Source organism: Ambystoma mexicanum, chromosome 1q, assembly GCF_040938575.1.
Source record: "Ambystoma mexicanum isolate Mex_15411 chromosome 1q, UKY_AmexF1_1, whole genome shotgun sequence".
Classification (NCBI taxonomy): Eukaryota; Metazoa; Chordata; class Amphibia; order Caudata; family Ambystomatidae; genus Ambystoma; species Ambystoma mexicanum.
Window position 1 is genome coordinate 1,453,463,968 of NC_090922.1, and position 23,189 is coordinate 1,453,487,156.

Genomic DNA, 23,189 nt, shown 5'->3' on the forward strand with positions numbered 1-23,189 from the left:
TACCCCTAGGAGAAAAGCCAGATAATCTAGTCTGTGCCAGAAGGCGGGGCTCAGACTGCGTTTGGACCCGGCAGTGGTTCTCAAGCCAGTCACTGGACTTGTAATGGCAAGAGCCCCACCTGTCTCGCCAACCTCTGTACACGACTTGGCATACCCCTCCCACTTAAGAAGACAAACTAAGATTGCGTTGGCACTTCAACCAAAAGTGCCGTACAGGAAAGAAAATAACTGAACACAGGGGAAGTGCCCTTTCAGGTTCCGGTGTGTAGCTGCATTGAGGATGTTGGTGCAGGTCACTGAGCTGGGCGTTGCAGGGTTAGGGCATGTGGACATAGAAAGGGGACAGCTGATGACAGAGGAATCATACATAAATATAGTGCACATGTTGGGCCCTGCTTCATTATCAACAAAAAACGTTAAGTCAGAAGCATCTTACAGCCCCAACCTATGTGAAATGGGTAAGGGTGGAAGAAATACCCTATATCACTGTGCCCTGTGATGTATCTAGGACAAACCACACAGTGTTCAGAAAATATGCGTGTTTTATTTTGGTACAGCGTCCTTTCGTTGCCAGACTTTCTAACGCCTACCTTTTAAACGTGGAAATAATAACGAAAAGGTTAATCGAATTTTTTTAGGGGGGTTGGGAAAGGGCAGTTAAGGGGTTCGGGGGTCGGTAATAGTAAAAAATAGGTGCGGGAGGAGGGGCTTGGCGGGTACCCCCACCCCCCACAAAAAAACGCTTATCGCCTTGCTATTTTAATACATTGATAATAATATCAAAAATACATATCAGAAATAAAAAATACTTGCATATTAATACAAGGCAGTAACTATACATTGACTAATATGATTTAGTACAAAACAGATAAACCCATTGATTTGTGTATTCACAACAGTTCCTAGCACCTTTATACAGTTACTTGTGTGACTGACGATGTACACTCCTATTCTTATAAATCTTCCAGGTCAGATAGGAAAAAAGTGCTCCTAACGTTTTCTTAGTGAGCGTCCAGCTGAGCCTACATGTTTCACTCCCACTGGTAAGTGTGGGGGTTTTCATCAGGGGCTTCTGTGTCTTATTGGTCAGTGCATGCTACCTAAACGCGTCTCATCAGCAGGTACCGCAGTTGTTAATTCTGAGCGAGGACTAGGAATAAGATATAATCTTTTCCGACAGCCAGCCTTCTGTAAGTTGAGGCAGGGACGTCATTTCACCAAAATGCCAGGGGTAGCGGAAGCGACATCACACGACCCTTGACCCCTGGTGACATCACAGGAAGTGATGCCATTTGACCCCTCCCCGAAGTCATATCGCGGGATGCGATGGAATGCGACCTTTCACCTGTTGAGAAAACAGGAAGTGCTATCACATAGCATTGTACACTACAAAAAATATGGTTACAACATCACTATAATGTGATGTATATTTCATACAAGAATGGATCGCCATATGTATCGTTAAGATCAGTGTGTATAGGTCCATATTACCAAATTACTGTGAATGCAAGCAGACGCCCAAGGCCAAATGATAATGATGTGTTATTGTATAGCACTTACACTTAAGCGCTTTATATAGAAAAAAATATACACCCAATATCACCCAACCTGTGTTGGTACTCATTTATCGACCTCAGAAGGATGAAAGGCTGAGTTGAGGCGTTTAAGAACAGACTAAATCAGTGACTCACCCCCTGAAGTGTGCCTGAAATAAACCTTTAAGGAGTCTAGTAATGAAAGTATAGAATTCCAGAAAGACACATTATTTGATATTCCTAATCTTTCTTATGTAGGGTCAGTGCTGAAAGTGTTAGACTTGTGGCACTCCTTTTCTTCTTTTTTTATCTTTTTCTAGAGGTCGCAAGGGTGACCACCGAGGTCGCAAGGGAGTCCTCAGAGGTCGCAGTTGCGACATCTGGCGACCGCTAAAAGACGTCCCTGAGTTGAGGGCTGTGTACCGCAGGTTGCGTTGATGTTAGATATCCTGAGTACTGGTAGGTATCATTTGGTGAGAGAGAGTAGCTCTTTTGTTGTCACCCTGTCCCGATCTACTATGGGCGGGATTCTGAATGCCTTGCAACTTGCAAATGGTAAAACCCTGTTGGGTCATGCGCCAACAGTCACGGGGATGCATATTTACATCATATCAGTTGCAAACAACAGGTTGAAGTGAGGAATGTCAACACGGGCATGTGGAGCTTAGTCAAAACATATTTACATATCAAAGGATATAGATTTATATATTAGCAGGTGTGGAAATGAGGGTGGGCATTGCGAAATCTGGGAGTAGGGCAGGGTAGGGAGTAAGAGGCTGCACCTATGGTGGCTCGCATGTGGAGCTTGACCCTGGTCGTTTATACATGCCCTGACTGAGCTGCTTTGATGCCAGGGGGAAAGCTGTGCAGTGGTGGGGGACTAGTATGGGAAAGGAACAGAATCAGATGATGGCGTAATACACCGCCAAATTAATGTATCCATAGTAGTGATTCGTTTTGATTTGTACATTTATATAGCGCCTACCCATGGAGACCTGGCAGAAACCTGCATCTGGGCGCAGATGATCAGTGACCGCAAATCATGCAGAATTGAGGAACTTTCTAGAGAATGGTTTACAGGAACAAGCAGGTCTTCAGTTGTTTCCTAAACATGCTCAGTGACTGGATTTGTCGTAAGCTTTCTGGGAGTGAGTTCCATGTTCGGGTGTCCTATGCAGGAGAAACGCCTGTTGCCCCTTCTAGAGGTTCAGGAAGAGGGAACCACCAATAGACCTTGTCCAACAGATCGTAACATACGGTTGGGGCAGTATGTAGTAATCCTGGATGATAGGTAAACTGGGGCCAGATCATGGACACTCCTAAAGACCATGCGTAGGATCTTGAACACAATCCTTTGATGTACGGGGAGCCAATGAAGGTTCTTTTGGAAGGGAGGGGTGGTGGGTTTTCAAGGTAGATTGAACATCAATCGGACCGCCGAATTGTAGGCTACTTGCAGCCTCCGAAGTTGGTATTTAGGAATGCCAGCCAGAAGGGCATTACAGTAGTCTATCCTGGCATTGACTAATCTTCCCACTACTATCGGACAGTTTTTCTCTGAGCTAAGAGGCAACAGTGGTTTTAATAGTTTGAGCTCAAACTTCACCGTCTGTCTAACCTGTAGATTGCAACTCAGACTAGACTGCCAAATGCAGCCTAGCTTTTTGACTTTTTGAGTTTATTAATTTGGGGCTCCAAATTGGGTGGGACAGGGAATGTTTTTAGCACATTTGCCACTTTAGTCTTTGCACCAAAAACAGTGATCACTATTTTGGCGGATTTAGTTGGTGTGTGTTCTCCAACATGCACTCTTGGATTTTATCAGCACAAGACATAATTTGGTCGCGCGCCTCCAGAGGATCTTTTAACCTGACATAGATCTGTGTATCGTCAGCATAGGAGTGATAAAAGAGATTACATTGAGAATAAATGTTGAGCAGAGGGCAAATGAACAAAATAAATAGCAACGGCGACAAAGAAGAGCTCTGGGGAACTCCACAGGTGACAGGGAGAGGATCAGACAAATATGAACCGACTTTAACCTGCTGCACAGAGTCGGCCAAAAAGGAAATAAACCAGCTCAGTGTCTCATCAGATACTCGGGCCACTGATGATAGACTGAACCTTAGGATATTAAAATCTACAGTGTCGAAAGCTGCCGCTAGATCCAGCATGACAAGCATGCAGACATCAACATCATCGGCAGCCTCAAGCAGATCATCCCAGACAGCAGTTAAATGCCGCCTCAGTGCAACGACCGGCCTGAATCCTGACTGATAGGAGTCAAGGATATTATTCTCCTCAAGAATCTTCTGGAGTTGTACCGTCACGACTTCCAGAATTTTCCCCGGCCACAAAAGACCAGCAATGGGGTGATAGTTGGATAGGATTGTGTAGTCCAGAGTTGGATTTTTTAGCACAGGGGGTGAGGTACGACTTCTTCAATACTGGCGGTGCACAGCCTTGGGATAGTGAAGCATTGATCAAAACTTGAACGTTTTCACTAAGAGCCATTGCATGTTGCTTCGCGTGATAGGCAGGAATCGGTTCAGATGAATAGTTATTGGGTTTCAGATCACATTTTAGATTAGTCACATCATCCAAACTGACCGGTGAAAAGGCAAATTTAGATAGTGACTTCTGATTTCCAAGGGATGCCACCTTGGGAGTTATATAGGAGTGGGAAGTACACATTGAGCCTCAATATTCATCCTAATGGACTCAATTTTCTCCTTTAAAGAAAATATTGAAGCTATTGAGCACTTTTTGAGATGTTTGGAGACTGGCTTTGATACAGGAAGGATTGATAAAGTGTTTAATGACACTGAACAGAGCTTTAGGTCTGCTATCAGCCAGGCTTATCTGGCTTTGAAGACATACCGACTTGGCCTTAAGAATCGCAGCCTTGTATGTCTTCCAGGAAGATTTCCCCTCAATGTGGGATTTCCCCTCAATGTGGCTGCTCAAATACCCGGTCTGACACCATCTGTTTTCTTTTTCCGATAAAGTCCCTTGTGGATCTTCAGTTCATCATTGTGCCACTGATTTTCCCTCACAGGAGATTGTTTAAGAATCTTCCACGGAGCAGTAACATCACAGTTGTTTTGCAGTTTTGTCATCAAATTGGTATAGAGAGAAGAGCAGGTCATATTGGTCTGAGGAGCTGCAATACCAGCCAACAACCGCTCACTGGATATGTGGTCAAGCTCATTCTTTCTACGACAAGACTCTAGAATAGCCCTTTTACACCTTTCTGGTGATATTTTACTGATTATCATAGTGAAACACACCATAAAATGGTGTCCTATTTTAGTCATATTTTATTGATTCATATCCTTTTTTTATTATTTTTATTTACATGTTTATTAATTTTATGTACATAACAAACAAAAAGAAAAAGAAGGAAAAACCATTAACAATCAAGTTCATCACATTCGGTACCACAAAACCCTCCATCCAACCTCCAAATGGAAAATTTACAATTTCATCACATATCAGGAAACATCAAAGAGATATCAATATTACAATTCTAAAAATCTGCCCCATATTTGATCAAGCAAATTCAACTTTTTATCTCTGTAAAGGATTATCTTCTCAAATCTGAACACTTGCTTTAAATCATCCATCCATTCTGAGAATGTTGGTCTTTCTACAAATTTCCATTTCCTCAAGACGACTTCCTTCGCAGAATTCACTGCTCTGAAAAACCAACACTTCTGAGGGTAAGTAAGTTCTTCCACCATGTCATCCTCACCCAAGATAACTGTATTATAGTCGAAATCTTCATGCAACATTAGGGTGCCATTTATCTTCATTGTGACCTTACTCCAGAAGGACCTTAGTTCATAACAGTCCCAAATCATATGTTCAAAAGATCCAACATCATGTTTACACCTCCAACATGCATCTGAATCAACCAGACCCCTTGAATGAAGTCTTTGTGGCGTCCAAAAAACTCTGTTTAGAATTTTAATTTGACGACTTTGCCCTCCCTGATTTAATGATGTCAGAGCCACAGTCTTGCACACATTTCTTCATCTGTCCTCAGACATCTCTGATCCAATTATTTGCGAACATTTTGATAACAACTCCTTATTTGGTTCTCTGTGTTGATCCAGATGTTTGATAAGATTCAGAATATGAATCAATAAAATATGACTACTATATATACATTAATTTGACGATGCATTTTGTATGATAGACCATTATCTGTATCCACACCACCACAAAGTGGAAGGTTGAGCGTATTAGAAACTTGAACACACAATGGATACCCCTTTTTACATGCAACGCTAGGGAAGCGTTTCATACCATACTCATGTTTCATGCAATATAAACTGAGATTATCGATTAGCTGTCAAGCGCATCAATCGAGATAGGTTATCCCGGCTTTGTCCATTTTCCATCGTAGAGGAGTTGAGCAGGAATTGGCATAGTGCCATCCGTGACAGAGAGTGGAGTGGCAGTTAGTGATGTACTGAGAGAAGTCCAGGGTGAAGGAGTGAGAGGTGAAGAAGATCGGGCCACAGTTGGCAAAGAACTGGTAAGAGGAGTCAAAGGGTTACATGAGTTTACCCAGTAAGGAGGTGTGCAGATAAAAAGGAGTGGGCCGAGGTCGGATCCTTGAGGGACTCTCACAGGACGGAGTGTGAGGCAGGGTATATTGGAGTTCCAGGAGTTGGAGTAGCAGTGATCAGGAAGATAACAGGCCACCCATTCAATAACCATGCCCTGAAAGCCAAACGAGGAAAGAGTTAGGAGGAGGGAGGGATGAGCCACAGTGTCAAAGGCATCAGAGAGAGCAAGTAGAATGAGGATGGTAGAGAGGTGGAAGCCGCGCGCTGTAGCAAGAAAGTGCGCTAAATTGGTCCCCTGAAAAAGTTCTGCCATTTTCATCAATGTCTTTAGCAGAGCGAAACATGTTGGGTTACTGCTGCCAGCATTAACTAGCTGTTTTCTCAATCTAACATTGATGTGTATATGAGCTACATAGCTGTGGCACTGTAAGACCTTTCTGCGCAAGCACGATTTTGTGTGCACCTAATTGTAATTTGGCGTTTTGAGGGTTTTGGTTGTATTTACCCAGGTTCTCTGTTGTTTGTTTTTAGGGTTTTATCTGTATACACTTTGTGATGTTATGTACAAGTCATTTTAATAATCTTACCCCTGACTTTATTCAATTATGCAATATTGTTATGTGATTTTATAAAGAAATTGCTAATAAAATGTGTTCCTGTATTCCATGTTGCTCTCTGGATCTGGAACCTTTGCTGTCCTGTTGTTTAGTTTAGACAGGTGTTTTATTAAAGTTATACCTGCCAACTTTTGCTTGGGTTTATTCACTTATAGGGGGCGGGATCCCTATTGTAAATCATAACCTTTTCTTTCTGGGTATGACCCTCCACCCCCCTGTCTTTTGTCCAGTGTTTTTCCTAAGGTTTTTGTTTCAAGAAAGTTAGAGACATGAACCAAAGCAGGTTCTGCGCAGCATCTGTGCTGTGGAGCGCAGGTTTGGAGAGGGTCACATACCGCACTGGAATCAAGTTAGTGCGCAACGGGCTGCAAGCAGCGCACTCAAGGACTTTGGTGCAGGGAGCTAGGAGATGGACTGAGGGTTCGTGAGGATCACGTCAGCAGCGTTTTTTTCAAGATGGAAATGCGTGGGGCCTCATTATGGCACGCCAGGGAAATGCCAGGTGACAGAGACTGTATTAACGAGGGTGGGGATGCGGGGGCTCTTTGGACAAGGGATCGCCAGGAGGTCAGGGTGGGTTAGCTGATGGCTGAGCGGCTTTCCGACCCTACACCTCCGACCCTCTATTTATCTCTACCTGTGCTTGCCTTTTCCCATTTTCATCATGACACCAGGTGTGTGCGCTTAAGAAAATAAACGATTCGTTGAAAAAGTGACATTTTGTTTAATTTGTCCCAAAAAAAGTCATAACTGAACCATTGAGATGACATCATATTGTTAATTATCGTGAACTACACGCATATATACTTCAGTAAATAGAAAATCAGCAGGTGCCCGACAGATGTGGAAGAAATGATCCAACTCGTGAAATGGCTGTTCCTGGGTTGAACATTCACTCAAGCTCCGGCGTCGGTCAGACAGGGTGCGTGCTCTAATGTAGCCGCCAGGGGGCAGCAATGACCAGCAGAAGGAAATAGAGTCAGTCTGTCTTACACAACTGCCAGCTACTGGCGGATACGCTGGTGAATAACAACACCGTTCAAAATGATGCCAGACCCTGCGTTGCAATTGAATTGCGTATAATAATATTAATAAGACGAAATCTGTGCCACTGCCCTACCTGTTAATACGACATGTATTACGATGTGGAAACACATCTGTGTTAGAAAAACAGCTTTATTTATTTTTCTTATTTTTATTGGTATTTTGCATTAACAACAGACAGCATAACCCTCCCCCACCCACAAACTAAAAAAACAACTGTTATTGAATTCCAGAAGCTCATGGGACTGTCACGGACACATTGCTCCACGTTCTGAGAAAGACGAAAGCGCAGAGATCGACCCGGCCGACTGCATGAACATTTGGATCGTAGAGGAATCAGAGCTTAACCCACCGAGCTATCTGAAGGGCGGATCTTGCAACCTAATGGCTTGTGAACACGAAATCTTCTGGCCAATGTTGGCCACTGGTCCTACTGCAATAGGGCGAATCACTGGAGTCCAATTACCAACCTCTGCACTTGACCACACTGTGTGATCCTGGGCAATTAAAACTTTTGGCGCTGTGCCTCAGTCCTTATCTGCCCACACAGGGAGTGCCAGAAGTCTTAGATGCTGGTAGGGGCAATAGAGTAGTAACCCAGAATTAACATAGGTGGGAGGGCACCCGACAGCCTGGTAAAATGAATTAACACCGCCCCCCTCCTGGGTCGCAAAACTAACATTCCAGGGAAGGAAAAAAGAAGCGCCGTCCAGTCGCTGAAATTATAGGTTATTTATAACGCGCTTAATAGCCAGAGGTTTCTAAGTGCGGACCCGGGGATCGAACTTGTGCTGCTCCGGGTCGGAGCACTCTGCCCCTGAGCGCCCAACTCCTTCCCATTAGAGCCCGCCCGTCGCACTGTATTATCCACTGTTGATCGATAATGGTGTTTTCCTACATGCATTCAATCAGGAAATGCAGTTTTTGTCTAGCGGCCAATTCCCCACAATAAGAAACTACATTTAAAATGCTCGAAGACTGTTCCCACTGGCATGCGTCGCCCGAACACTTTGTTCATCCTGAGAATGTATTGCTGGCCCTCCAGCGACCTTTCACCCGTTCTCAGGCTACTCCCCCGGTTCTGCTCGCAGCACCTTTTCTCCATACTTTGGTGAACTTTCAGTGTTATATTCCATAATATGTGCCTAGTGCTTAACTGCCATGGCCTCGAAGCACTTTAGGTTGTCTGGGAGATTGGTAGATGGAAACAATACATTGTACTGCAGGAGGAGGACATCACATGCTTCAATACTTTAACGATTGCAGGCGAATTACAATTGTTAACAGAGATGGCAGTATGGGTGCCAACTTTTGATTTTTGCGAAGGGGGCAGAAATCCCCACACCGTCAGAAGCGAGGGAAACCTACCCATTCCCATGTCGAAAACAACTCATTTTAGAACACATTTCGCAGGAGGAATTGTAAAAAAAAAGCCGTAGGATTTACAGGCAGGTCTAAACATATAACATTTCAGCAACAGTTTCCTAACCTGCTGAGCTGTTTTTCCTCAGCATTCTGCTTTTGGATCTCCACCTTGCCCTTATTTCTGTGACTGTCAAATAGCTTTGGCCCATCCAATCCTCTCCTTCCCCCTCCACCCCACAATCAAGGCTCAGGTGGTCCATTGGTGAGCCACCTTCGCACTTTAAAGCGAGCAGCACTTGCTCATTGTTCAAGATGCATAGAACACTTCACTGAGCCTCAGCCCAGCAGGAGGCACTGTTGCAATGGGCGATTTAAAAGCCTATGGCACTGAATCTTTTTTTCTGTTTTTATTTTTGGTTGTCCCCATCCAAATACATACAGAATATCCTCGGGGCACAAAATGACACTCCTGCCCCCACAGTTCAAGGAGTATAGGGCCAACTGTCCCCTGTGCCCCCGTGAACTCGGCAGCCTGCACTTGCGCAATCTCAATGTCACTTGGCCTAGTAGGATAGTTTCTCTCTGTCCACCCTCTATCCCTCTCCCTTGTCTTGTTGTGCCTTGAAATACTTGTGTATAGGTGCGTTATAAATGCCATATCATATCATATCATAGCAGTCAGTAAAGCAGAGTTAAAAAGGTGAAGCGCTGAATTATGGGACATATATGTTATGCAAGCTCGACATGGTCCTATGAACCAGCAGGCATACAGGGTCCCATCCAGTTTGGTTGCTGCCTGCCCCGTCTAGTAAACAATCAGACAAGCAACCTGGCAAACAGATAGGGCCTACTGCATTCTTAATCTAGCCTTGTGCTGTCTGCCTCGCCATGGTGAAAAGGCAGACAGAGCCACCTCTGGCCCTCTGATGTCTCACCTGCTATGTTAAACAAGCAGTCAGATAGGGCCCAATTGCTACCGTTTGCGGTTTGCCCTGCTCTGATGATCAAGCAGAAAGATATGGCCATCTCTGCCCTGCTGATGCATGTCACGGTATGGTAAACAAGCAGACAAATAGGGCCCACTCCTCCTTTATGTTGCCTGCCCATCTATGGTAAAAAATGTAGACTGTTAGGATCCACTCAGGTCTTGTGCTGCCTGCCCGGCCATGAGAAACAAGCAGTCAGATAGGGCCCACTCTTGCTTTTGCTGCAGGCCTCACTATAGAAAGAAGCAGACAGGTAGGTCCCACTCTGGCATTGTGCTGCCGGTTCCACTATGGGGAAAAAGCAGACATATAGGGCACACTCTGGCAGTATGCTGCTGGCTCAATATGGTAAAAAAGCAGACAGATACGGCCCACTACGGACTTGCGGTGCTGGCCCCACTAAGGCAAACAAGCAGACAGATAAGGCCAACTCTAGATGTCTGCTGCAGGTCCCACAATGGTAAAAAAGCAGACTGATAGGACCCACTCTAGATGAGTGTTGCACGTCCCACTAAGGTAAGCAAGCAGACAGGCAGGGCCCACTCGAGATGTGTGCTACAGGTACCACTATGTTAAACAAGCAGACAGATAGGGCCGCTCTACATGTGTGCTGCAGGTCCCACCAAGGTAAAGAAGCAAAACAGGGTCCACTCTAGATCTGTGCTGCAGGCCCCACTATGGTAAACAAGCAGACAGATAGGGCTCAATCTTAATGTGTGTTGCAGGTCACGCTATGGTAAAAGGGCAGACATATAGGGCCCACTCTAGATGTGTGCTGCGGGCCCCACTGTAGTAAACAAGCAGACAGATAGGGCTCAATACACACTAGATGTGCGCTGCAGGTCCCACTATGATGAACAAACAGACAGACAGGGCCCACTCTAGATGTGTGCTGCAGGTCCAACTATGGCAAGCAAGCAGACAGCTAGGGCTCACCCTAGATGTGTGCTGCAGGTCCCACTATGGTAAAAAGCAGACATATAGGGCACACTCTGGCATTCTGCTGTGGGACCACTATATTAAAAAAGCAGACAGTAGGGCCCACTATCGCTCTTGCACTGCTGGCCCCACTAAGCTAAACAAGCAGACAGATAGGGCCCACTCTTGCTTTTGCTGCAGGCCTCACTCTGGTTAAAAAGCAGACGGATAGGGCCCACTCGGCCTAGTGTTGCAGGCTTCACTATGGTAAAAAAGCAGATAGGGACCACTATGGCATTGTGCTGCAGGCTCAACTATGGTAAACAAGCAGACAGATAGGGCCCACTATAGATGTGTGCTGCAGGTCTCACTCTGGTAACCAATCAGCTAGATAGGGCTAACTCTAAATGTGTGCTGTGAGTCCCACTGTGGTAAACAAGCAGACTGACAAGACCCACTATCGATGTGTGCTGCAGGTACCACTATGGTAAACAAGCAGACATATAGGGCCCACTCTAGACGTGTGCTGGAGGTCCCACAATGGGAAACAAGCAAACAGATGGGGTCCACTCTAGATGTGTCCTGCAGGCCCCACTATGGTAAACAAGCAGACAGATAGAACTCACTCTAGATGTGTGCTACAGGTTGCACTGTGGCAAACAAGCAGACAGATAGGGCCCACTCGAGATGTGTGCTGCAGGTCCCACTATGGAAAACAAGCAGACAGCCAAAGCTCACTCAAGGTGTGTTCTGCAGGTCCCACTATGGTAAACAAGCAGACAGATATGGCCCAAACCAAGATGTGTGCTGCAGGTCCCACTATGGCAAACAAGCAGACAGCTGGGTCTCGCTCTAGATGTCTGTTGCTGGTCCCACTCTGGTCTAGTGTTGCAGGCTTCACCATGGTAAAAAAGCAGATAGGGACCACTCTGACATTGTGCTACAGACCCAACTATGGTAAACAAGTAGACAGATAGGGCCCACCATAGATGTGTGCTGCAGGTCTCACTATGGTTACCGACCAGATAGATAGGGCTCACTCTAAATATGAGCTGCAGGTACCACTATGGCAAGTAATCAGACAGATAGGGCCCACTCTGGATGTGTGCTGCAGGTCCACTGTGGTAAACAAGCAGATAGGGCCCATTCTAGATGTGTGCTGCATGTCCCACTATGGTAAACATGCAGACAGACAGGGGCCAGCCTAGAAATTTGCTGCAGGTCCCACTATGGCAAAAAAGCAGACAACTAGGGCTCACTCTAGGTGTGTGCTACAGGTCCCACTATGATAAAAAAAAAGCACACATATAGGGCTCACTCTAGATGTGTGCTGCAGGCCACACTATGGTAAAAGCAGACATATAGGGCACACTCTGGTATTGTGCTTTGGACCCACTATGTTAAAAGAAAAAGCAGACAGTGGGGCCAACTATGGTCTGGCGCTTCTGGCCCCACTAAGGCAACAATTAGACAGTCAGGGCCCACTCTTGCTTTGTGGTGCAGGCATCACTGTGGTTAAAAAGCAGACATAATGGGCCCTCTCTAACCTTGTGTTACAGGCCTCACTATTGTATAAAAAAAAAAAGCAGATAGGGACCACTCTGGTATTGTGCTGCAGGCGCCACTATTGTAAACAAGCAGACATATAGGGCCCACTGTACATGTGTGCGGCAGGTCCCACTATGGTAAACAGGCAGACAGAAAGGGACGACTCTAGCATTGTGCTGTAGGCCCCACTTTGGTAAATAAGCAAACAGATAGGGCCTACTCTGGTCTTCTGCTGCTGGCCCACCATGGAAAACAAGCAGACAGATAGGGCCCACTCTGGACGTGTGCTGCAGGTCCCACTATGGCAAACAAGCAGACAGCCAAAGCTCACTCAAGGTGTGTTCTGCAGGTCCCACTATGGTAAAAAGCAGACATATAGGGCCCACTATCGCTCTTGCACTGCTGGCCCCACTAAGCTAAACAAGCAGACAGATAGGGCCCACTCTTGCTTTTGCTGCAGGCCTCACTCTGGTTAAAAAGCAGACGGATAGGGCCCACTCGGCCTAGTGTTGCAGGCTTCACTATGGTAAAAAAGCAGATATGGACCACTATGGCATTGTGCTGCAGGCTCAACTATGGTAAACAAGCAGACTGACAAGACCCACTATCGATGTGTGCTGCAGGTACCACTATGGTAAACAAGCAGACATATAGGGCCCACTCTAGACGTGTGCTGGAGGTCCCACAATGGGAAACAAGCAAACAGATGGGGTCCACTCTAGATGTGTGCTGCAGGCCCCACTATGGTAAACAAGCAGACAGATAGAACTCACTCTAGATGTGTGCTACAGGTTGCACTGTGGCAAACAAGCAGACAGATAGGGCCCACTCGAGATGTGTGCTGCAGGTCCCACTATGGCAAACAAGCAGACAGCCAAAGCTCACTCAAGGTGTGTTCTGCAGGTCCCACTATGGTAAACAAGCAGACAGATATGGCCCACTCTAGATGTGTGCTGCAGGTCCCACTATTGTAAACAAGCAGACAGATAGGGCCCAAACCAAGATGTGTGCTGCAGGTCCCACTATGGCAAACAAGCAGACAGCTGGGTCTCGCTCTAGATGTCTGTTGCTGGTCCCACTCTGGTCTAGTGTTGCAGGCTTCACCATGGTAAAAAAGCAGATAGGGACCACTCTGACATTGTGCTACAGACCCAACTATGGTAAACAAGTAGACAGATAGGGCCCACCATAGATGTGTGCTGCAGGTCTCACTATGGTTACCGACCAGATAGATAGGGCTCACTCTAAATATGAGCTGCAGGTACCCCTATGGCAAGTAATTAGACAGATAGGGCCCACTCTGGACGTGTGCGGCAGGTCCCACTATGGTAAACAGGCAGACAGATAGGGCCCACTCTAGATGTGTGCTGCAGGTCCACTGTGGTAAACAAGCAGATAGGGCCCACTCTAGATGTGTGCTGCATGTCCCAATATGGTAAACACGCAGACATACAGGGGCCAGCCTAGAAATTTGCTGCAGGTCCCACTATGGCAAAAAAGCAGACAACTAGGGCCCACTCTAGATGTGTGCTGCAGGTCCCACTATGGCAAACAAGCAGACAGCCAAAGCTCACTCAAGGTGTGTTCTGCAGGTCCCACTATGGTAAAAAGCAGACATATAGGGTACAATCCGGAATTCCACTGTGGGCCCACTATGGTAAAAAAGCAGACAGTAGGGCCCACTACGGTCTTGCGCTGCTGGCCCTACTAAGGTAAACAAGCAGACAGATAGGTCCCAGTCTAGATGTGTGCTGCAGCTCCCACTATTGTAAACTAGCGGACAGACAGGGCTTAATCCAGATGTGTGCTGCAGGTATTACTATGGTAAACAAGCAGACAGATAGGGTCCACTCTAGACGTGCTGCAGGTCCCACTGTGGTAAACAAGCAGACAGACAGGGCCCACTCTAGACGTGTGCTGCAGATCCCACTATGGTAAACAAGCAAACAGAAATGGTCCACTCTAGATGTATGTTGCAGGCCCCACTATGGTAAACAAGCAGACAGATAGGGCTCACTCTAGATGTGTGCTGCAGGTCCCACTATTCTAAACAAGTGGACAGACAGGTCCCAAACCTAGATGTGTGCTGCAGGTCCCACTTTGGCAAATAAGCAGACAGCTAGGGCTTGCTCTAGATGTGTGCTACAGGTCCCACTATTGTAAAAAGCAGACATATAGGGCACACTCTGGCATTCTGCTGCGGGCCCACTATGGTAAAAAAGCAAACAGTAGGGCCCACTGCGGTCTTGCGCTGCTGGCCCCACTAAGGTAAACGAGCAGACAGATACGGTCTATTCTGGCTTTGTGCTGCAGGCTACACTCTGGTTAAAATGCAGACAGATAGGGCCCACTCTGGTCTAGTGTTGCAAGCCTCGCCATGGTAAAAAAGCAGATAGCGACAACTCTGGCATTGTGCTACAGGCCCAACTATGGTAAGCAAGCAGACAGATAGGGCCCACCATAGATGTGTGCTGCAGGTCTCACTATGGTAACCGACCATATAGATAGGGATCACTCTAAATGTGTGCTGCAGGTACCACTATGGTAAACAAGCAGACAGATAGGGCCCGTGTGTGCTGCAGGTCCCACTGTGGTAAACAAGCAGACAGATAGGGCCCACTATAGGTGTGTGCTGCGGGTCCACTGTGATAAACAAGCAGACAGATAGGGCCCACTCTAGATGTGTGCTGCTGGTCCCAATTTGGTAAACACGCAGACAGACAGGGCCCACCCTAGATGTTTGCTGCAGGTTCCACTGTGGTAAACTAGCAGCCAGAAAGGGCCCACTCTAGACGTGTGCTGCACCTCCCACTATGGTAAATAAGCAGACAGATAGGGCTCACTCTAGATGTGTGCTGCAGGTCCACTATGGTAAACAAGCAGACAGATATGGCCCACTCTAGATGGGTGCTGCAGGTCCCACTATTGTAAACAAGCACACAGATATGGCCCACTCTAGATGTGTGCTGCAGGTCCCACTATTGTAAACAAGCAGACAGATAGGGCCCAAACCTAGATGTGTGCTGCAGGTCCCACTATGGCAAACAAGCAGACAGCTGGGTCTCGCTCTAGATGTGTGCTGCTGGTCCCACTCTGGTCTAGTGTTGCAGGCTTCACCATGGTAAAAAAGCAGATAGGGACCACTCTGGCATTGTGCTACAGACCCAACTATGGTAAACAAGTAGACAGATAGGGCCCACCATAGATGTGTGCTGCAGGTCTCACCATGGTTACCGACCAGGTAGATAGGGCTCACTCTAAATATGAGCTGCAGGTACCACTATGGCAAACAATCAGACAGATAGGGCCCACTCTGGACGTGTGCGGCAGGTCCCACTATGGTAAACAGGCAGACAGATTGGGCCCACTCTAGATGTGTGCTGCAGGTCCACTGTGGTAAACAAGCAGATAGGGCCCATTCTAGATGTGTGCTGCATGTCCCACTATGGTAAACATGCAGACAGACAGGGGCCAGCCTAGAAATTTGCTGCAGGTCCCACTATGGCAAAAAAGCAGACAACTAGGGCTCACTCTAGGTGTGTGCTACAGGTCCCACTATGATAAAAAAAAAAAGCACACATATAGGGCTCACTCTAGATGTGTGCTGCAGGCCACACTATGGTAAAAAGCAGACATATAGGGCACACTCTGGTATTGTGCTTTGGACCCACTATGTTAAAAGAAAAAGCAGACAGTGGGGCCAACTATGGTCTGGCGCTTCTGGCCCCACTAAGGCAACAATTAGACAGTCAGGGCCCACTCTTGCTTTGTGGTGCAGGCATCACTGTGGTTAAAAAGCAGACATAATGGGCCCTCTCTAACCTTGTGTTACAGGCCTCACTATTGTATAAAAAAAAAAAGCAGATAGGGACCACTCTGGTATTGTGCTGCAGGCGCCACTATTGTAAACAAGCAGACATATAGGGCCCACTGTACATGTGTGCGGCAGGTCCCACTATGGTAAACAGGCAGACAGAAAGGGACGACTCTAGCATTGTGCTGTAGGCCCCACTTTGGTAAATAAGCAAACAGATAGGGCCTACTCTGGTCTTCTGCTGCTGGCCCACCATGGAAAACAAGCAGACAGATAGGGCCCACTCTGGACGTGTGCTGCAGGTCCCACTATGGCAAACAAGCAGACAGCCAAAGCTCACTCAAGGTGTGTTCTGCAGGTCCCACTATGGTAAAAAGCAGAAATATAGGGTACAATCCGGAATTCCACTGTGGTCCCACTATGGTAAACAAGGCAAACAAGCAGACAGCCAAAGCTCACTCAAGGTGTGTTCTGCAGGTCCCACTATGGTAAAAAGCAGACACATAGTGTACAATCCGGAATTCCACTGTGGTCCCACTATGGTAAACAAGCAGACATATAGGGCCCACTGTACATGTGTGCGGCAGGTCCCACTATGGTAAACAGGCAGACAGACCCCACTCTAGTTTTGTGATGCAGCCTTACTATGGTAAACAAGCAAACAGATAGGTCCCACTCTAGCTTTGTGCTGCAGGCCCCACTATGGTAAACAGGCAGACAGAAAGGGACGACTCTAGCATTGTGCTGTAGGCCCCACTTTGGTAAATAAGCAAACAGATAGGGCCTACTCTGGTCTTCTGCTGCTGGCCCACCATGGAAAACAAGCAGACAGATAGGGCCCACTCTGGTCTTGTAGTGCAGGTCCACTATGGTAAACAAATAGATAGTTAGGGCCCACTGTAGGTGTGTGCTGCAGGTCCCACTGTGGTAAACAGGCAGACAGATAGGCCCACTCTAGCATTGTGCTGCAGGCTTCACTATGGTAAACAAGCAGACAGATAGGTCCCACTCTAGCTTTGTGCTGCAGGCCCCACTATGGTAAACAGGCAGACAGAAAGGGACGACTCTAGCATTGTGCTGTAGGCCCCACTTTGGTAAATAAGCAAACAGATAGGGCCTACTCTGGTCTTCTGCTGCTGGCCCACCATGGAAAACAAGCAGACAGATAGGGCCCACTCTGGTCTTGTAGTGCAGGTCCACTATGGTAAACAAATAGATAGTTAGGGCCCACTGTAGGTGTGTGCTGCAGGTCCCACTATGGTAAACAAGCAGACAGATAGGCCCACTCTAGCATTGTGCTGCAGGCTTCACTATGGTAAACAAGCAGACAGATAGGTCCCACTCTAGTTTTGTGCTGCAGGCCCCGCTATGGTAAACAGGCAGACAGAGAGGGCCCACTCTGGTCTTGTCCTGCTAGCCCACCATGGAAAACAAGCAGACAGATAAGCCCCACTTCAGCCTGGTACTTCCTGTTCTCCTGTTCCCTCCAGTGAACCGTGAGACAGAAGGGGTCCACTTCAGCCCTGTCCTGCCTGTCGCGCTATGGTGAACCTGCAGGCAGGTGGTGCCCACTTCGGCCGTGCGCTACAGGCCAACTATGGACAGACTTGTCCCACTTAATCGTTGTGCTGCCTACCCTCTAAAGCGAACCTGCAGATAGGTAGGGCGCAGTCTGTGCGGCTTCGGGCGATGGGCACTCCAGAGGCCCCTCAGGCTGATCAGTGCCTTGGGAGCTGCCAGCTCTGGTCAGTGTGCCCAGGACCTGCCACGTGCTGCCGGATTGGGAAGAGGATGGCGGAGCCGCATGGCCACTCCCAGTCGAAACCACTCTGTGGGCGATTGTTTTCTCTGCTTCTATTTTGGACTGTGTCGCCCTGATTATTAGGTGTCTGCAAGCATTTGTTGCCAGGGCTTGTACCCGGTGAGTGACAGTGTGGACACAGTGTGCAGCCAAATATAGTGCGGAAACCTGGGAGGGAAGTGTCTGTAGAACCTCCGTAGGAAAATGCTCCGCATTTCATTAGCTGCCTCCGGATTTCTCTATAAAATATTGGCAAACATTTCTCTGTAGAATATCAGGTCCTTGCATAACTCGCCCAGAGCATTGTTCTCTGGGTGCAGATATGCTGGGCCTAGTAGGGGGCTGTGTATCTGTGTGCACAGACAGTCAGGTCATGTGATAATTTGCAGGCGAGGTTTGCATGTGTGCATATACTGCAGGCGGCTGGGCACACTGAGTGTGTGGATGTATATCATGGTGTTTGTGTGAGAGGTGTACTGGAAATAAGTGTACGTGTGTAAGAGACTTACTGGGAGTGTGTACCTTGGGTTTCAGTGGGATATACTTGCAGTGATAGTGGGGACCTGTTGATATGACATGATAGGTTATTTACAACGCGCTTAATGCCCAGAGATTTCTAAGCGCGGACCCGGGGATCGAACCGGAGTTGCTCCACGTCGTCTTGCTTCCAAGGCGAGCATGTTGCCCATGAGCTATCCTCCCGAGACTGTTGCGACTATTTGGAGAATACAGGGATTGTGGGGGCTCCATGGAATGTGCTGGAAAGGATACAAGCAGCATTTCATTGGCACATGGAGGGGTTTAGCTGGCATGCCGTCTGTGCAAGTCTCATTCACGAGGAGCATACGCGGGGCACAGAAGGAGATGGAGCGTACAGGTCATGTGCATGGGGTATTGCAGGTGCGTGTGTGCTGCATCATAGTGTGAGTGTATGTGGCCATTCTCAGAGTGTACGAGGGGGGCATTCAGGTGGGATGTGAGAGTATAGTGTGAGTGTCTGGAGCATAGAGGGAGAGGTTTGAGGGTTGTATTGATGGTGGTTACACATACAGGGACTGTGTGTGGGCCATTTTGGCACCGTATGTTATAGTGGTAATGTAGAGGCATACAACGAGAGAGTGCTGGGGAATACTTTGTGTGTGTGGGAACTGTGTACAATGACTCTGGTAATAATGGGATAGTGTGGCAGGGCTCACAGAGAGAGGTTGTAAGAGAATACGAGGCGAGTGCGATGTGACCTGTTATGTGTGAGGTGTCTTGCTGTGTGTGTGTGTTTGTGTGTGTGTGAGTGTGTGTGTGCACCTAAAGGAATTGGGGCCAACAGAGAGCATTGGCGTGCTATCAGTGTCATTTGCACAGCACCCAAAGGGACATCGCACTAGGACTCCATGTAGTGCTCTTCCCATGATCAGGTACATGCAGTACCAACAGACCGATGCCCGAGCAACATTCTTATCAGGCACTGCCAGTAAAAGCAGTCACTGATCTGCAGTACCCAATGCTAGGCCAACAGTTTAGGTTTGTGTGTAGGCATGGAAAAGGCCCTTACCCAGCACTTCTGTTATGGTACTAACTGAAACCAAAAAAGTGATGAATGGAAGGTTTTGAATTAATCCGAACCACTGGAATTGCTCTGGGTAACCTTTTACACCACCGTTTTTTATCCTGTCTGTGCATTGCAAAAGGGCTCCAACAATGTGTAAATCAGTCAGGTACTGCCACCAATGGGAGCAGCCCTGCGCAAACTGCCAGGCCTGGTCGTCCCTGCATGGAAACACAAGCAGCCCTTGATATGTTTTGGCTTTGTTGGGCCTCCTCAGTGAGGTGCAGCTGGGTTCCCTATGTCTTCTTCTTCTTCTTAATTATCGGAGGCGTGGGCGGACCCACACAGGCGCTTCCCCATCCTATAGGATGATGTGCACCGTACCCAGTAATTATTATTTAGCTCCATTTAAACTCACAACTCCTCCCACCTCCCCGTCTGCCTCACAAAATCCAACAACACACTACTCCTCCTCCTGCCTCTCTCCCCATCACCTCCCAGCAAAGCCCTCCCGCTCAGCTCAGCCACACCCAACGCAGTCAACCGAACCCTCATCAATTCTCTCTCTGCAACATGTCTCTCACACCTAATCAAAAAATGTCCCACCGTTTCAGGCACCCCACACACCGCACAGTCCCTTGATTCACGCTTCCCTATTCGAAATAGACAGTCATTCAGCCCCACATGACCTATCCTCAACCGATTCAGCATCCCCTCCTCCCCCCTCCTCCATTCTGAACTCCCTGCATCCACCTTTACTGACACTTTCCCACGAACACCGAACATCCACCTGCCCTTCACCCCACTCACCCTCCTCTCCTGCTACTCATCCAGGACCCATCTCACCATCACAGCCTTCACCTCATCCACACTCAAAAGCAACCTCACATCAATCGCTCCCCTTCTCATATCCTCACCCGCTGCCAGATCCACCAACTCATTTCCCAAAATTCCACTGTGACTGGGAACCCACGCCAACTCCAAATCCATACGCACACACCGATCAATCTTCATCCTAATGTCCAAAATCACATCCTTCCTATCACCATCCCCTGCCACAATCGCCTGCAACCCACTCAATGAATCCGAGAACACCACCACTTTCTCATACCCCAACTCACACACCCTATCAATCACCAATGCAATCGCCACCAACTCAGCCATACAAATAGACACATCATTCGTCAGTCGTCCTACTTTATACTCCCCAATGCTTTCTAGATAATACGCCATTCCCACTCTCCCAGACACAGGATCCTTTGAACCATCCGTAAACACATTGTATCCTTCCTTTCCTGGCACATACAGTTCCCTATGTCATCGTGAGTAAGGGACCCACATCTGGGCATACCCTCTCTCACATAGGGAGACAAATTAAAACCAAAAAAGTGATGGGTGGAAGGTTTGGAATTAACCTGAACCACCGGCACTGCTGTGAGCAACCTTCCACACCACTGTTTTGGTCCATCTGTGCCATTGCAAAAGTGTCCCAACAATATGCAAATCAGTCAGATACTGCCACCAATGGGAGCAGCCCTGCCCGAACTGCCTGGCCAAGTCCCCTCTGCACGGAAACACAAGCAACCCCACTTCTAATTGGCGATTGATGGGAGCAGGTGCAAAATGGTGCATGTACCAGCAGTGCTGGTCATTGGGCCGGCTCTCGGCGGATCCAAGATCCGGCACCAGATGTGTAGCCGGATCTCGGGATCTGGCCAGAGTCAGCCGCCCATGAACAAGTATTAATTTGATCAGAGGTCCAATGAAAGCCCTGCCCCCTCTACACCACACCCCTATCTGGCACCGCCCCCACCACCAACAAACTCCTCCCCCACCCCTGCCCTTGTGGGATCCCCCACCACATTGTTTCCATTTCCACCACTGTGTACCAGGACATCTAATGGTAGTGCCTGGCAAATCCCTAATACTTATACACAAGCCAAAACTGCTAGCTTTGCCAAGGCTTGTTTTGACCAGGGCATGCATAGTGCTTATAAATCAAGTGGCTGAAGGCAGACCTGCTTAAAACCTTTGTATTAAACCATTAGTGGATTTCCAGCTCCAACTAAGTATTTAAGTCTCATAAGACTGTTTTGAAAAAACACTAGCATTCACTTGAAGAGTAAAGTTTGATGTTAAGGCTTCTTTAAAGGCAGCTCAAAGGTTTGCGTCCCTCCTCATTTGCTATTTCTCTGCATCTGCAATAGTTTTGACTGATAGTTGGGGCAAAGTGTCAGATAATAGTGCAAACTAAAAATGGCCGTTTTCCGCGCCTCAGTGAGTTAGCCACCCGTGTGCCTCAATGTAGTTGCAAAAGTGTGATTCCACTGGTCTATGGCCCTGGAGGAACCTATGGGGATTGAAGAAAAGACAGTGCAGGCCATTGCTTGGTACTTAGTAACAGTGGTGTTGTTCACCCCTCTGCTAAACTTAGCCCTGCGTGTTCTGTGGTGAAAATATGTGTTGCCACTTCTCTGGGAATGTTCTGCCCATCCATCGCCGCCACTGAAAAGTAATTTCACAGGAAAACAATGCAATATATAACCACAGCTGTGGGATTATCTTGTAAATGTATCTATCCTGTTCTCTCTGATGTAAGGCGTGTACAGTGCTCTGTTGATCCTGAGCTGGTCCACTAGCACTGCTCTACGCCTCACTGCAGCCTTTGATCGCTCTGCGCGCTCTCCTGCTGCAGTGCCACCTGAAAATATTAGAGAGGGCATTCCACGCCAAACAGGAGGGCTGCAATTGTGCAGGGATGGCGCCAGGACCTTTCTTCTTTTTCAGTTGAAATGGGCCTCAAGCCCTAGCGGGCCCTGAGCAGCTGCACCAGGCTGCCGGTTTTATCATAAAGCAAAATGCTTTGTTAATACAGTACATTAAATGTGCACTTCTGTTGGATCTCTGGCAGGATCCAGAAGTGTTCTCATCACCTTGTTCCCTTTGTATTCTGATTTTCACTTTAGCATATTGTAGGCAAAGAGCTTAACAGCGTGGACAGTGTTTCAGCTCCCCTATGGCTGCCTCTAACATGGTCATCTGCAGCTATTAACACCACCCCTGCATTCCTTTAGCTCTCCATTATAATAACCGGCGGCACATCTTCTGGAGCAGAGCACCCGACTCAAGCCCCATGTTGCATACTGTGTATGTCCCTGGGTGGCAGAAATAACAGGGGGCCGTTAACACGTTTTGCTGGCGTCCTCCTTCTTGTGATGCTCTTATTTTTACCATTCCAACTATAGTAGATATCCTATCGAACTTTTAAGCGATACACAAAGTGGGCACGGTCAGAGCCCCGGCGTTTGACAAATCACAAATAAATCCAATACACATGCGCTACAGCACCGCAGGCAATCAACGTATCTCTTTGTGTATTGAGCGGTGTGTACTCGGGTCGGTGTATTCGGACACACAGGGTAGGGTGTCCATGTGTTCTTT